This window comes from Cervus canadensis, chromosome 22 (genome assembly GCF_019320065.1).
Source record: "Cervus canadensis isolate Bull #8, Minnesota chromosome 22, ASM1932006v1, whole genome shotgun sequence".
Classification (NCBI taxonomy): domain Eukaryota; kingdom Metazoa; phylum Chordata; class Mammalia; order Artiodactyla; family Cervidae; genus Cervus; species Cervus canadensis.
Window position 1 is genome coordinate 1477246 of NC_057407.1, and position 14355 is coordinate 1491600.

The following is a 14355-nucleotide window of genomic DNA, read 5'->3' on the forward strand; positions in this document are numbered from 1 at the left end:
GGGCCCCTCCTCTGTGCCCCGCACACCAGCAGTCCCCCCAACAGTCCCCCGGAGGCTCTGATCGTCTGTAGGGACAGAAAGAGGCGCCCAGTCTCCAGGACGACAGGCGTTTTAACGCACTGCATGTGCTGTGGCAGACTCTCATCGGGCCCAGTTGTGACTGGGACGGGATGGCCCTCACCCTGTGTGTGCAGAGGTAGCCCGGCAGCAGCAGGGTTTCCGCAGCACAGGCTGTGTCTGCTCGCCCTGAGCCCCCTCAGAGGGGGCCTGCGCGCCACCGGGGCCGGCCAGGTCAGGGGAGCTGTCTGATGGGGGTGTCCATGTTGCTTCTTCGGCGTTACAGCAGGAGGCCCTCCAGAATGCAGGCAGAGCCTGGACGTGAGCCACCTTTTAGGTGGAATGCGGCTGAATCGCCAGCTCTGACTGCAGGCCTCTGTGTCAGTCAGGGTCCACTTAAGGAAAGAGAAGCCATTCCCGCAATTCTAATCAGAAAGGGATTTAACCCAGGGCGTTAGATGCTTCCGGAGGCACTGCAGGGCCTCCAGGGGTCTCTTGGGGGTGGGGGGGGGAGGGCGGGGGCCCGGCCAGCTGGGCGGCAGGGTACTTGGAGCCTAGTGCCCTGACCCCGGGCCGCTGACAGAGGAGAAGGAATCTTCTGTCAGGTGCACATGTGTCTTGGTTCCGACAGAGCAGCTGCAAGAGCGTCCCGATTATTCCTGGTTCGGAACCACGCAGTGACACGAGCCCTGCTGTCTTGTAGACACGACTTCATCTGGAGGCAGCACGGAAACCCGAAAGGCAGCGCCCGCTTGTGACTGTGTGGGGCCGGCGTGTTCTTCCTGAGTCTCTGCAACAGGGAGGTGGACCCAGAAAAGACCCTCACTGTGTAAAACAGTCAACGATCTAGGAGGTCGTATGTGTGTTTTACTCTGTCTCAGGCTTTCTTGTGGCAAGGTAGCCTGTTCCCAGCCTGTTTCAGGGAGGGTTGTCTTTTTTAATGTATTTAAAAAATTTTAAACTATTTTTTACTTATTTATTTATTTTTGATTGAGCTGAGTCTGTTCTGTTTGTGGGCTTTCTCTAGTTGCAGCAAGTGGGGGCTACTGTCTAGTTGCAGTGTGAAGGCTTCGCCTTGCAGTGGCTTCAGTAGTTGCAGCTCCTGGGCCCTAGAGAGCAGGCTCAGTAGTTGCGGCATGCAGGCTTAGTTGCTCCATGGCATGTAGGATCTTCCTGGACCAGGGATGGAACGTGTCCCCTGCACTGGCAGGCGGATTCTTAACCGCTGGACCACCAGGGAAGTCCTGTTCCCAGCTTTAAAGGAGTTTCAACAAGGTACAGAAAGCTCATTCCATGACAATGTTCATCACCGTGAAATATTGGAAATGATCTAATAATAAATCAACATGGGAGAGATTAAAGAAATTCATTAAGTCAAAGGAAAATTGCATGCATTAAAATAACGACAGTTATGTGTCAATGAATACCGTGCTTTGAAGTTATGCTAAATCAAGAAAGATTATAAAATAAGACTGTTGAGTCTTAGAGATACACAGATTAATAAAACATGGTCTTGGGCTTCCACAGTGGTCCAGTGGTTAAGACTCTGTGCTTCCACTTCAGGGGGCAGAGGTTCAATCCCTGGTGAGAGAACTAAGATCCCAGATGCCACAGCAGCCAAAGAAAAAAAAACTCATGGTCCTGTTGTGGCTCTCCGCTACGAGACCTGCAAGCACTGGTATGCAGTGAAATACATAACCAGCTGCTAGTCAGTTGGGAGTGGGGGAAATATTTTGTAATTTTTGCCAATTTCTGTGGCGTGAGCATTTCCCCCATGGCTGATTTCCAGCTACCAGTGGAACCTTACTAAACGGGGAATTGGGAAGACATGTACACAAGGGGCTCTTGAAAGTCGATACCAGCTGGCTCCTCGTGTCCCGGGAGCCCTCCACCTCTTTTTGTGGACCAGTTGGGAGGGTATTTTAAGTACATAATAATGTATTCATATAATGGAATGCTAATCAGTCCTGAGAGGATGATTCTTTGAAATAATCAGTCATATTTGAGAAAAATTCAGGTTTAGTTGCAAGTTTAAAACACAAGCAAGCGTGAGCGAGATCAGTGAAAATGGCAGTGTAAGGATTACAGACATTGCCTCCTCCATAAAATCAACCAGAAAATGGGCAAAAATTGTCAGAATCAACTTTTTGAAAAGTGTGGAAATTAGCCAAATTGTTGAAACAGCCTGGAGAACATTTATTCAAGAATAAGGTTGAACAGAGAGTGTGCTGACATTTGCCTTTGCCCCAGACTCATCCTGTGTCCTCCAAGTCCACAGTCACCTCAGCAATAACAGCTTGCATTTCCGGTGCTGCCCGCCAGCTGCCAGAGGGACAGGAGTGGAGCTGGAACCCGCTCCAGGGCACGCTCTCAGATGGGGCCCTCGTGTGGCCTGTCCGGGTTCCCTGGAAGCCCTCGGGGGCCAGGCTGACCCGGAGCTCACTCAGCGTGGGCAGGCTTCTCGCTACAGAGGGCATTTTGGAGAAGCCATCACAGGGCTTCCCCGCTGGCTCAGTGGTAAAGAACGCACTGCCAGCGCGGGACACGCAGTTCAGGCCGCAGTCCGGGAGGAGCCCACGCGCCGCCGGGCAGCTAAGCCTGCGCCCTGGAGCCCCGAGGCCGCAGCTCCGGAAGCCCGTGTGCCCTGGGGCCCGCGCCCCGCCGCAAGAGAAGCGCGTGCGCCGCACCTGGAGAAAAGCCCGCACAGCCGAGGCCTAGCGCAGCCACAGATGAAGAAAATTAATTTAAAAAATGAACAATTACAGACAAGCGTCTTAACTGTGTGATTGTTAGAGGCAGCAGATAAGAGTCCGGTCAAGCACCAGACCTAAAAGAAAGAAAAAGCTTGAAAGAGCAGGTCAGGGAACAGAGCCCCTGAGGGCTTTGGAGGCCCTGACCTACTCTGGGGCGCGTGGTGGCCGTGCTCAGCTGTGGGTCTCTGTGCCCAGGGGTTGCACTTGCTCAGAAAAGAGCTCAGAAGGCCCTCCGCGCTCACCTCCGGTTGACCCCAAAGCCTTGCACACACAGGCAATGAAGCCTAAGGTGGAGCCGTAAACTGCCTGCCTGTACCCCGAAAACCTGTCCGAACACGCACTCTGAGCCCCGTGGCAAAGACTGGGAGAACTACTTGTTCCAGGCATTTAAAGAAGACTCAGTCCCACGAGCCGACCACTAACCTAACTGACCAGAGATGGTAGCGGCCTCATGTGACAAAGGATACAGACACTGTAGAGTTAGTTCAGCATGGTTACTGGACAGACAACCGCGGCAACAGCAGGAGTGGTAACAGACCTTGGGGACGGAGAAGGTCTTATTTCTGAAGCTGTACATTCAGTTGCTTAAAACGTTCAGTTTTCAGCAACAACAAAAGGAGAACACTTCCCAGCTCATTTTCTGAAGCCAGCACTACTCTGACACTGAAACCAAAGACACCACAAGAAACTACAGACCAGTATCTTTTGTGATTTAGATCTTGTTGTTGTAATTTAGTCGCTAAGTCGTGTCCGACTCTTTGTGACCCCGTGGACTGTAGCCCACCAGGCTCTTCTGTCCTTGGGATTCTCCAGGCAAGAACACTGGAGTGGGTTGCCATTTCTCGAAAACTGGATCCAGTAGCATATAAAGAGGATTATACATCATGGCCAACTGGGATTTATCTCAGGATGCAAAGCTGGTTCAACATACGAAAATCCAAATTGATCTACATATTCAATGCAATCTGTATCAAAATCCAGCTGCCTTATTTTTTTTTCAGACATTGACAGGCTGATACTAATATTCATATGGAAATGCAAGGGACCCAACATAGTCAAGACAGTCTTGAAAATAAGGACAAAGTTGGAAGACTTCATACTCCCCAGTTTGAGAAGTACCTGTAATCCAGGCAGTGTGGTGCTGGCATCAGAGTAGACATGTGGATTAATGGAACAAGTTGGGGAGTCCAGAAGTAAACCCATACACCCGTAGGCAACTGTTTTCAAGAAGGGTGCCAGGCCATTTACTGGGATCAGAACACGCTTGTCAACAGATGGTGCTGGGGCCACCGTAAGAGAATGAAGTTGACTCCCTAACCATACTGTGTACAAATGTGAATTCAAATTGATCAAAGGCCCAAATGTAACCACGGACACTGTAAAACTTTCAAAAGAAAACATAAGAACTCCCTGGCGGTCCTGGCTGGGGCTTTTGCTTTCACTGCCGAGGTCCCAGGTCCAGTCCCTGGTTGGGGAGTTGGGATCCCACAAGCTGCATGGTGTGGGCCAGAAAACAAAAAAGGAAACATAGACGGAAATGTTTTTGCCTTTAGAGTACACACTGGTTTCTTAGGTATGACATCTAAACCACAAGCAGCCGAGGATAAAATTATTGGGAGTTCATCAAATTTTAAAAGTTTCATATGTCAAAGAACACTGGCAAGACAGTGAAAAAATCCACAGAATGGAAGAAAATATTTGCAAATCATATATATGCAAAAGATATAATACCCAGAATATATAAAGAACAGTTACAACTCAATAATAAGACAACCCAGTTGAAAAATGGGCATAGGATTTGAATGGACATTTCTCCAAAGAAGGTATATAGAAGTTCAGTAAGCACATGAAAATATACAGTTTTATTCATCACTAGGAAAACACAAACCAAAATCACAATGAGAAACCATTTCACACCCACTGGGATGAGTCAAGGAAAAGCAAAGTGGACAGTAACAAGTGTTGTCCAGGATATCAAGACACTAGAACTCTCATTCATTGCTGGGAAGAATGTAAAATGTTGCAGCAGCCTTGGAAAATAACTTGGCAGTTCCTCAAAAAATTAACATAGAGTTACCACATGACCAGCCAGGTGTATACCCAAGAGAGTTGAAAACATAGGTTCACAAACATGTGTACATGAATATTGTTAATAGCAGCATGATTCCCGTTAGCTGGAAAGGAGAACAGATGACCATGGACTGATGACTGAATGAACAAAATGTGTCCATCCACATAGTGGGGCTTTTCCCGGTCATAAAAAGGAATGACGTACTATAACGTGGATGAACCTTGAAAACATTATTGCTAAGAAGCCGAGAACAAACGGCCACAAAATGTATGCAATCCATGTGCACACATATGTGTAATACCCTGGTATTTCATGTGTGCATTTATGTGCAATATTCAGAATAGGCAATGCTTATAGACAAAGTAGATCAGTGGTCTCTGGGCTGGGAAAGAGAGAACAGGAGTGGCTGCTCAGGCAAAGTTTTCTATAGGGTCTTGAAAATGTCGTGGAGTAAGCAGTGGTCTTTCCACAACCCTGTGAATATATCAGAAACCACTGAGTTGCACACTTTAAAACTGGTTTTGTGGAATATGAACTGTCTCCAATGAACAAAAAACAAGTAGGCCTCAAGACAGTCTTGCCTGTAAGTGGTTGGTAGGCAGCCTGCAAAGTGACCCCCGAATGGTTTTCTCCCCCTGGTGTATCCCTCACCCTTCGGCGCAGGCCAGATTTAGCGATTCACTGGTGTTAATAAGACGACAGAGCAGAAGTGGTGGAAGGTCGCCTGTGGCGTTAAGGTGAAAAATGATGGAGCCTCCCCATTGCCCTTTCTTTCATGCACATCCATCCCCCGGGGGGGCAGCTCCACGCCCTGAGCCCTCTGTGGGGCTCCTGCTGCCTCCGACAGGCCGGCTCAGCCCCGCCGCCCGCCAGCAGCCACGTGGGTCAGCACCCAGGGGTCCTTGCCCAGCCAAGCCGAGAGGTGGTCACAGCTTCAGCCAACACTGCGGCTGCAGCCAGGTGACTCGTAGAAACCGTGAGAGCTGAGTGCTCATCTTTTGTAGCTGCTGAGCGTTAAGGTGATTTTTTATATTTTCTGAAGTTAACTAATATGGTATGTTGTGTCAGACATAGACAAAAGACATGGCTGACAAATACTACTTATTATTTTACCAGTTATCTCTAGGTAGAATGATGGTTGGTGCCTCATTTTCCTCCCCACAGACGCCCGATTTTCCTAAAATGTTCAATGATGGACCTACACTGTTTACAGAGTCAGAGAGAGGTGAAAGTGACAGCTAATTTTAGGAGACTTTAGGGACTATTTGGTCACATAAATACATCTGGTACAACATTAGGTAAAATAGGCAGTATAAAAATGGTCTGCATGGAATTCCCTCGTGGCCCAGTGGTTAGGACTCTGCACGCTCATTGGCAAGGGCTTGGGTTCCATCCCTGGCTGGGGAACTAAAAACTCACAAGCTGCTCGGTGTGGGTCTGTATTCTGTTATTATTGCATAAAAATTCCATCTGTGTATGATTGAGGCCTGAACAGGAAACATCAAAACATTTAGTTCTTTTGGAGTCTCTATTTTAAATAGCAAATGCATTGTTAATTGCGATGTTTAATTATTGAGCTGCATTAGCCATAACATGGAAAGTAAAGAAAGCTCCCTCTGGCAGACACTGGAGGGAGACACAGTGGACTCCAGCCCCAAGCGGCCGGGGAATGGGGATGCCATAGGGAATGGGAAGGTTGGGGTTTGGAATGGACCGAAGGATGAACCCGGGAGAGGACTAGGAGAGGACAGCTGGGTCCTGGTGCCTGGCTTCACGCGAGGACAGAGAGATGGTCCAGATAACTGCCCCACACTTGAGAACACAGAAAAGGAAAACGCAGTATTGATACAGCTTCCCCCACTGTTTGAAAGTAAAGCATTCCTAAGAAACCTTTCATGAGCCAAGAGGCATAAAGGGAAGAAGCAGTCACCTTAGGACACATCTTGCTCTCAGATGCACAGAGAAGTCAGGAGCAGACGCTCGCAGACACAGCTCCCAGCTCTGGCGGCTGACTCTGAGATGCTGAGTGCGGCTCCTGGGAAGGACCTGGGGGGCGGGTTGCCGCTCCTGCGGCTCAGAGCTTGCGCTGCCTCTAACAGCTCGCAGCGGAACTCACAGGAAACGCTATTTCCACTTTTTGCCTTTTTCTTATAAAAGTGAAAATCCTCTTTGGATTTCTTTGGTTAGTAAAAACAGGTACTAACGTAGGGCTTTCTTAATATCGGAGTGGTATCAAGCGACCTTTTAAAAAGTGGGGAATACCTGTATCAGTTCATTTTGAAAGTTTTACGTGACTGTCTGTGTTCTGTTTGCCTTGTTTCTTCCAGGAACAGATTAGAGACCTGGCCTTTTAGGGTGCTCACCAGTGCATTCAGAGGCGGAGAAACATGTAACCACGAGATGATGGTCATTAATATTCAATGACTGTCCAAACAGTCAGTGCTGTTCATTAATGCTCAGACTCCTCTCCTTTCAGGGACGTGGGGAGATCCTGCTTCCCTGCCTCCTGGACGTTGCTGTGACCCGGGGTGGGGAGGGGGGAGTGCAGGGAGGCATCGCGGTTCACACGTGGGTGGGGTCTCCAGGGGGCAGCACAGGAGTGGGCCGCACCGCACGTGAGACGCAGCTGGCAGGCGGCCTGCGGTTAGAGACGCCGCAGGGGTGGGGGCTGGCACCCTCGGCCCGGATTCCTGAGATAAGAGTGGCGTTGAAACACAGTTGGGTGACGGTGGATACACAGACCTGCGCGGGGGATGCACTTACATAGCACACGGCGGGCACACACGTGCACACACACGCAGAAGGGAGTACAGGGAAGACTAAGGAGCTCAAAACACCACCAGTGTCAGCGTCCTCAGAGTGATGAGCTGTAGCTTTGCAAATCGCCACCCTTGGGGGATGCCGAGTAGAGTGCAGGCCGTCTCTCTGGACTACTCACACCTGCATGTGGATCTACAGTTAGCTCCAGAAAACCAAAAAGTGACAGAATTATCCCTTTTCCAGTAGTTTTCCAATCTTTCCGATCACCTCAGGGAGAAATTCTTGGTATGCTGGCAATGTGCATGTCGCATTTCTCTGAAACTTGCAAATATGCATTTTGAATAGAGAAAGTGTAGGCTTCCTTCTCAAGACTTTCAGCAGACAACAGCTAGTTATAAGCCAACAATCTTATTTTTGTGATGCTCGCCTTGCCAGTTGTCTTCTCTGTTTGGCAAGAGAGACTCATCCCCTTATGATGCTGATACAAAGGTTTATTTACAAAAAGTTTAAATTTAAAAAAATCAACTCCCTTTCCATAACTAGCAGTATTGATGGCATGGGGTATATCAAAAAAGTCATGAAGATGGTATACAAGTGATAGAATTTGAGGGAACACAGATCCCTTGGGAAAAAAGTGAAGTTTTAAAAGAAGTTTATTGTTAATTGGTTGAAGAATCTTAATGTCTGGTAACATAATTTGAAATATGCCATGAGTTCGATCCCTGGGTTGGGAAGATCCCCTGGAGGAGGGCATGACGACCCACTCCAGTATTCTTGCCTGGAGAATCCCATGGACAGAGAAGTCTGGTGGGGTATGATCCACAGGGTCGCAAAGAGTTGGACACGTCTGAGCAACTTAACACACAAGTGCCATGGGTAGCAGATTTCTTAATGACATTAAATATTTTGAAGTGTTACACATATATGAAAAAGCATTCAAATAATACATAAGTGTACAACTCAATAAAATTCTCCCCACGTGGATCATAAATGCCATATGATTCCAGTCTATAGCAGAATTTTTATGTGGAAATTGACAAGCTGAGTCTAAAATTTATACAGAAATGCAAAGGGCCAATGATCGTGAAGGCCTTCCAGAAGGGGAGGAGGAGAAAGTTGGAGAACTTACCCGCCAGATCTCAGGACCTCCCATGTAAGTATAGTAATTAATCCAGTGTGGTGCTGGTATAAAGTTGGGCAGACAAATCAATGGAACAGGACAGTCTAGAAATAGACCCATAGATCTACAGTCATCTGACTTCTGGGAAAGGTGACAGCCGAGCACCATGGAGGAAGGGCCTCTTTTGAACAGATCCTTCAGGTCGTGGGTGCTTCTCTGTGCTCTGGGAGCCTCGGCACCTGTGCGGGGACCGCACTGTGTACGGGCCATGGGTGAGCTACCCGCAGAGCTCCATGGGCCTTCCCCTCGCTTGGGTCCATGGTGGGGTAGAGACGACCAGGCTAGAACTCTTCTGCCCCTCCAGCTCACCCTCCTCGGGTGCCCTGTGCCTGGCCAGCCCTCCCAGCTGCAGAGCCAGCAGGAGAGCCGTGGTCTGCAGCCTCCACGACAGCCCATGATTCTCCCGCCAGGGGTGCACGCCCTTCTGTGGTCCTCGCGCCCTGAGTCAGAGCTACCCCATGTGAGCCCACCAAGTTCTGTGGAGGTGAGGACACGGGACTTGTGAGGCTCGGTCGGGTCAGAGGCTGCAGCATCACCTCGGCCTGTTGGGTGGTTTTCTCAGGAGGAAGCCAGCTGCCACATTGTGTGGACATCAGCAGCCCGTGCAAAGGCCATGTGGAGAGAAGCCCAGGTGTCAGCACCGGTCACCCGTCGTGTGAGCCAGCCCCAGGCGAGCCCTCAGCTCATCCCTCAGCCGAGTCCCTCTGCCGCGGCCCAGGCAGCGTGGAGGATACAGGGGTCATGCTCATGACCCCCTGTCTGACCTCCTGGCCCAGGAGTCATGAGATAAGAGATGAGCACAGGTTTACGGCACTTAGGCTTGCGGTGTTTGATTTGCAGTGACGGATCGCTGATACAGTGGCTCAAGCTGCTGCCCTTTGGACCGACCTCTCGACTCCAGGACAAGCCTACAGGGTGGCCTCGCCCAGGCCAGGCGGCTGTGCAGGCAGCCACCCTGCAGCCTCCTCTCTGCTTGGAGTCCTCTCCTGCCCCTGGCAGGGCGTGGAGGGCAGGGTCCACTCGGAGATTCCCCAGGAAAGGAGAGTCCCGTGGGTCCCGTTCCCCCCACCCCAGCTGTAAGTCTCACAGAGCCCTCTCACCTTGGTAACCAGGGTGGGGGGCAGCCCAGTGATCACCAGCGGCCCTGTGAATTTTCTCTCTCCCCTCTCCTCAGTGGGGTGGGGGAGGAGGTGAGCCAGGTGGTAGGGCCAGTCCTGCCACTTCCGTCTGCGCCGAGGCAGGGCTGGGTCTCACCCGTCTTAGCCGGTGTCCCAGTCCTCCTAAATGTCAGCTCCTCCACACCGTTTGTCCTCAATTGTGGATCGGGACTGTCGATAGCAGGAAGACAGGAAAAGGCTCCATCAACCTCGGGATCAAAGGCACTCAGGACACACCACCAGCCGGCCTTTGCGCGTGAGTTTCCTCAGGGCTCCTGCTTCCTTCCCTCCAACTCTGTTCTCCAGGAACACTAACCCGTCAGCAATTTCTGGAATGAGTTATGACATGCTCTCTTTTCTCTAAACCTTTGCACACAGCCATCCCTCCAGGGTAGTCACCTTCCTCTTGGCCCAGCAGGTTCTTATTCATCCTTCGTGAATCACCTCGGCACCACCTCTTCTGGGAAGCCCTCCTTGGCTACTCCATCTCCTGCACCGCCCTCATTCCTCGGCGTCCTGTATTCAGTGTTTTCCACGCTGCATCTGCGGCAGGCCAGACAGATACGACCAGGTTCATTCCCTCTTCCGGAGCGCAGAGCTGGCGCCTCGCCTGCCCCCTGTTTTGCAGGTCCTCTTGCATCCAGCTGTGCAGTGCAACTAGCTCTCGCCAGAGGAATGTGAGCAGAGGCGGTGTGTGTCACTTCTGCACCCAGGCGTTTAAGAAGCAGGTGTGCCATCTCTGCAGAACTCCTCCCCTGCTCCCAGCTCTCTACACAGTGCCAAGCCCCTTGTGAACAGTGTGGCTCGGGGTCGCCCAAGTCTGCGTGTGCAGGAGAGCCACCTACTTCTGTCTTGTTTGAAATCTGACTCCTTGGAGGCCTACTGTTAAAGCAGGTAGGGTTACCTTCTGAAATACAGCACCATGACTGCGTGTTTACTAATGTAATCTTGCTGGACTAGTCTCAAGGGAGTGGTGGGAGCTCCTTATGTGAAAGGAGAGAATTAGGGAGATGGCAGAGGAATGAATTTATCAGTTGCTCAGGGAATACTCAGTACCTGTCACAACTCAGGCAGCGTTCCAGGCATTGGAATCTCAGCATCAAACCAGGTAGACAAGGAAGTGGCCTGATTTTGGGAGACAGGGAGGCTGGGGTCACTCCCTACCCGCTGCCACTGCTGTGTTTCTCCTCGTCACACTTTTAAAACAAATATTTATTTATTTGGCTGTGCCAGGCCCTAATTGCAGCATGGAGGATCTTTTATCTTTATGCAGAATTTTTAGTTGCGGGCCACAAAGTCTTAGCTCTGGCATGTAGGATTCTTAGTTCCCCGACCAAGGATCGAGCCTAGGCCCCCTGCATTGGGAGTGGGGAGTCCCAACCATTGGACAATCAGAGAAGTCCCGGGATAGGACCTTTTGGTTGTAAAGCCTTTAGTTTTTATTCTGACCTATGGGAATAGTTGGAGCAGCAACATGACATGTTATTCTGACTGCTGTGTTGAGACTAGATAGGGAATGGGGTGGGAGCAGAAAGCCAAGTTGTTGCCATAATCCAGGTGAGAACGGATGGTGGTTCAGAGTAGGTGGTGGTGGCAGAGAGAGTAAGGGGTCATGTTCTGGGTATCTTTCAAAGGCTGTGGATGAGGGGTCCAAGAGAGAGAGCTTTAGTGTCCTGGAACTGCTGGTGGCTTAAAACAACAGAAATAGATTCTCTCAAATACAAAAGTCAAACTCAGCACCACCCCCCACGCCTTGCTGCTGGCATCCTTTTGATTGTGTCTACTCCATCTCCACGTGGCCTTTCCCTCTTCGTTTGTCTCTTGCAAGGAGTTAAACCAGGAGGGTCTCATCTCCAGATCCTTAATTACACATTCAAATACACTTTTTTCCAAATCAGGTCACATCCACAGGTTCCACGATGTGGACATACCTTTTGGGTCGTCACTATTCAACCCACTACGGTAATCAAGAATGATTCCATAGTTATTGTATCCAGCGACCAAAAGAATGAAGTTTGCAGTAAAAGGCTATGAGACGAGCATGTTGTTGCAGACGGAGCCAAAGTTCTGAGCAGCTCCTACGGTGTGCACGTGGAGCTAGAGCTGGGTGGGATTTCCCACCCTCCGCGGAGCTCTCCGGGTTCCATTTCTTCGCTCCTTTTGATCCTGAGCTGTTTAGGGGCTGAGGCTTCGGTGGGTGGGTCCAGCATGGCGCCGCCCTGCTCCCGGAGGGGCCTCCAATATGGCCGCAGTTACTGGGGGCAGACATGTTTGTGCCACGTGACTCGGGCCGGGGCAGGAGACGGCGGAACGTGACGCACGACTGGGGCGGAGCTCCGCCCCCGCAGCCCTGGCGTCGAGCGTCTCGTGACAGGTACTTCCGTTCGGGGCGGCGGCGGTGGCGGAAGTGGGAGCGGAGCCGGAGTCTTGGCCATAAAGCCCGAGGCGGCGGCGGCGGCGGCGTTGGAGACTTGGACAGGCCCGGGAGTCCGCAGGAGCCTCAGCTTGGACCTCCTCGCGCGCCCGTCAGCCCCCCCGTTTCCTCCTCGGCGGAGCCCTCGCGACGCGCCCGGCCCGGAGCCCAGCGAAGCGGCCGCGGTAAGCGGCGGCCCGGCCCCATCCCCCTCCTTGGCCTCGGTCGCCGGCGCGAGCCGTCCTCGTCTCGGGCAGGCCCGGCCCGGCCTCGCGGGGAGTCCCGCGCCCTCGGGCCCGGAGGCAGGCCGGCCGAGAGGTGGCCGGGTGTGACCGCGACCGGCCGCGACCCGGGCCGGCGCCGCGCACGCCCTCCTCTCGGGCCGGCCGGCCGGAGCGGCCAGGTCTGCGCGCCCGGGCGGTGGCCAGCCGGCCGGCCGCGGGGGCGCCGCCCACCCCGCCCCGATGCCAGGCCGAGCCGTGTGCTCGCCGTCCCGTCCGCCGAACGGCCGGCCGGCCGAGGGTCCCCGACGCCGGGAGTCCGCGGAGAGCCGGTCACGTGCTCCCAGCTGCCCCGGGCTCCCGGGACGCGGAGCTTTTTCTCTTAAACGCGTCGCGGGGAAGCCTGGAAGAACTTTGCAAACTTGCTGGGGGCGAACCGCTGCCGGGTGCAACGCCGTGTTAGGTCTGGACTGCGGCGGGGCCCGCCTGTGCGTTCAGCCCGGGCTTCCCGGCGAGGAACGGTTCGCGAAACTGGGCGATTGAGAATAAAGACAGCGGACACTGGGGCGCTTACTGTCTGTCGGGCGGCGTGGCGAGACCTCTGCACCGATTGTTATATTTGATTCTTAGCGGAGTCTTCTCAAGTACATTGCTGTATCCGCTGGTAGATAGCGAAGTCGAAGATCGAGGAGGTTAAGTCACTGGTCCAAGGTCGCGGAGCGGAGATCGGAGTGCGGGTCCCTGAAGCTTGGGATCTGTCTCTTGCCACCCGGTATCTGCCTCTCCACGTCTTTTCTTGTGATGTGACGTTGGCAGCCTTCTCTGGTAGCATTAGTTCTGCCTTAAAACCACAACATGTTCCGTTTTCAGTTGTGAGTTATAACGCTTTTTTTTTTTTTTTGGTAGTGTCGCGCCAGTCGATTGGAAATTCTAAAATTCTAGTAGAGTTGTTATTTGAGGTTTGAAAATTTTTGTCACCTTGGTCTCCTGTCAAATGAGTTGGGCTGGCCATCTTGCGTGTGGACCTTTCCTGAAGCCTTAGTGCATGGGTGTCCGGCCAGTTGGTTCTTTACTGTTGGAAATTCTGTATCTTCTCTTTGGATTCCAAAAGAACAGGCTCTTGTCTCTTCCTTGTGACTGAAGCAGCTGATTACCCGCATGACTTCTCATCCGTGGATTAATAAAGTCTCCTGTTAGCGTGCTTCTCTATTCAGACTTAGGAGAGTTTGTTCAGTTTTGAGTCAAGAGCTGGAAAGTGAGTCCTGAGTACTTCTCCTGAAGGTCCTGTTCAAGCTAGAAGTTGGTGCCTACTACTTTATCGTAGTCTGATTTCTTTTTTTTGGTTACCCGGTCGGATATATTGAAGTGAGTAATCTGCGTGGTTGCTGTAACTGTTGTTTGTGTTTGGAGCAGAGTAATGGTGATGAGTGGCTTTTCATCCATTCATCAGATGTTTTCAGTATGAACCGAGCATCAGGCATGGCTGAGTATTGACTCGGGGAGATAGGCCTGGTTCTTGTCCTCAAGGACGTTAAAAGCGATGAGTGGTCATGGCCAGGAATTCTCTCGTGGAGTGGCATGATGGTACTGTAGATGTTGAGATTTTTCATAAGGGAGAGTTATTTTTCATCTCAGCAAGTACATCTGTGGTAATCTAGACAGCATGGTGTTCTGCCCTAACTTGAAGGCTTTGTTAATTTTAACAGCAGCGTTTGGTTTGGTTTGCTTTTGAAGAGGGTGTGT

The 14355-nt window shown here is 51.5% G+C and overlaps 1 protein-coding gene across 1 annotated transcript in view; it reads left to right on the forward strand.

Moving 5' to 3' along the window:
- The first annotated feature begins 12442 nt into the window (after window positions 1-12442).
- RAB7A (RAB7A, member RAS oncogene family) overlaps window positions 12443-14355 on the forward strand; it is a 43227-nt gene continuing 41314 nt past the window's right edge. Inside the window, exon 1 of the mRNA XM_043441899.1 lies at window positions 12443-12576. The gene's annotated coding sequence lies outside the window, so the exon portion shown is untranslated. The remainder of the gene's footprint in view (window positions 12577-14355) is intronic.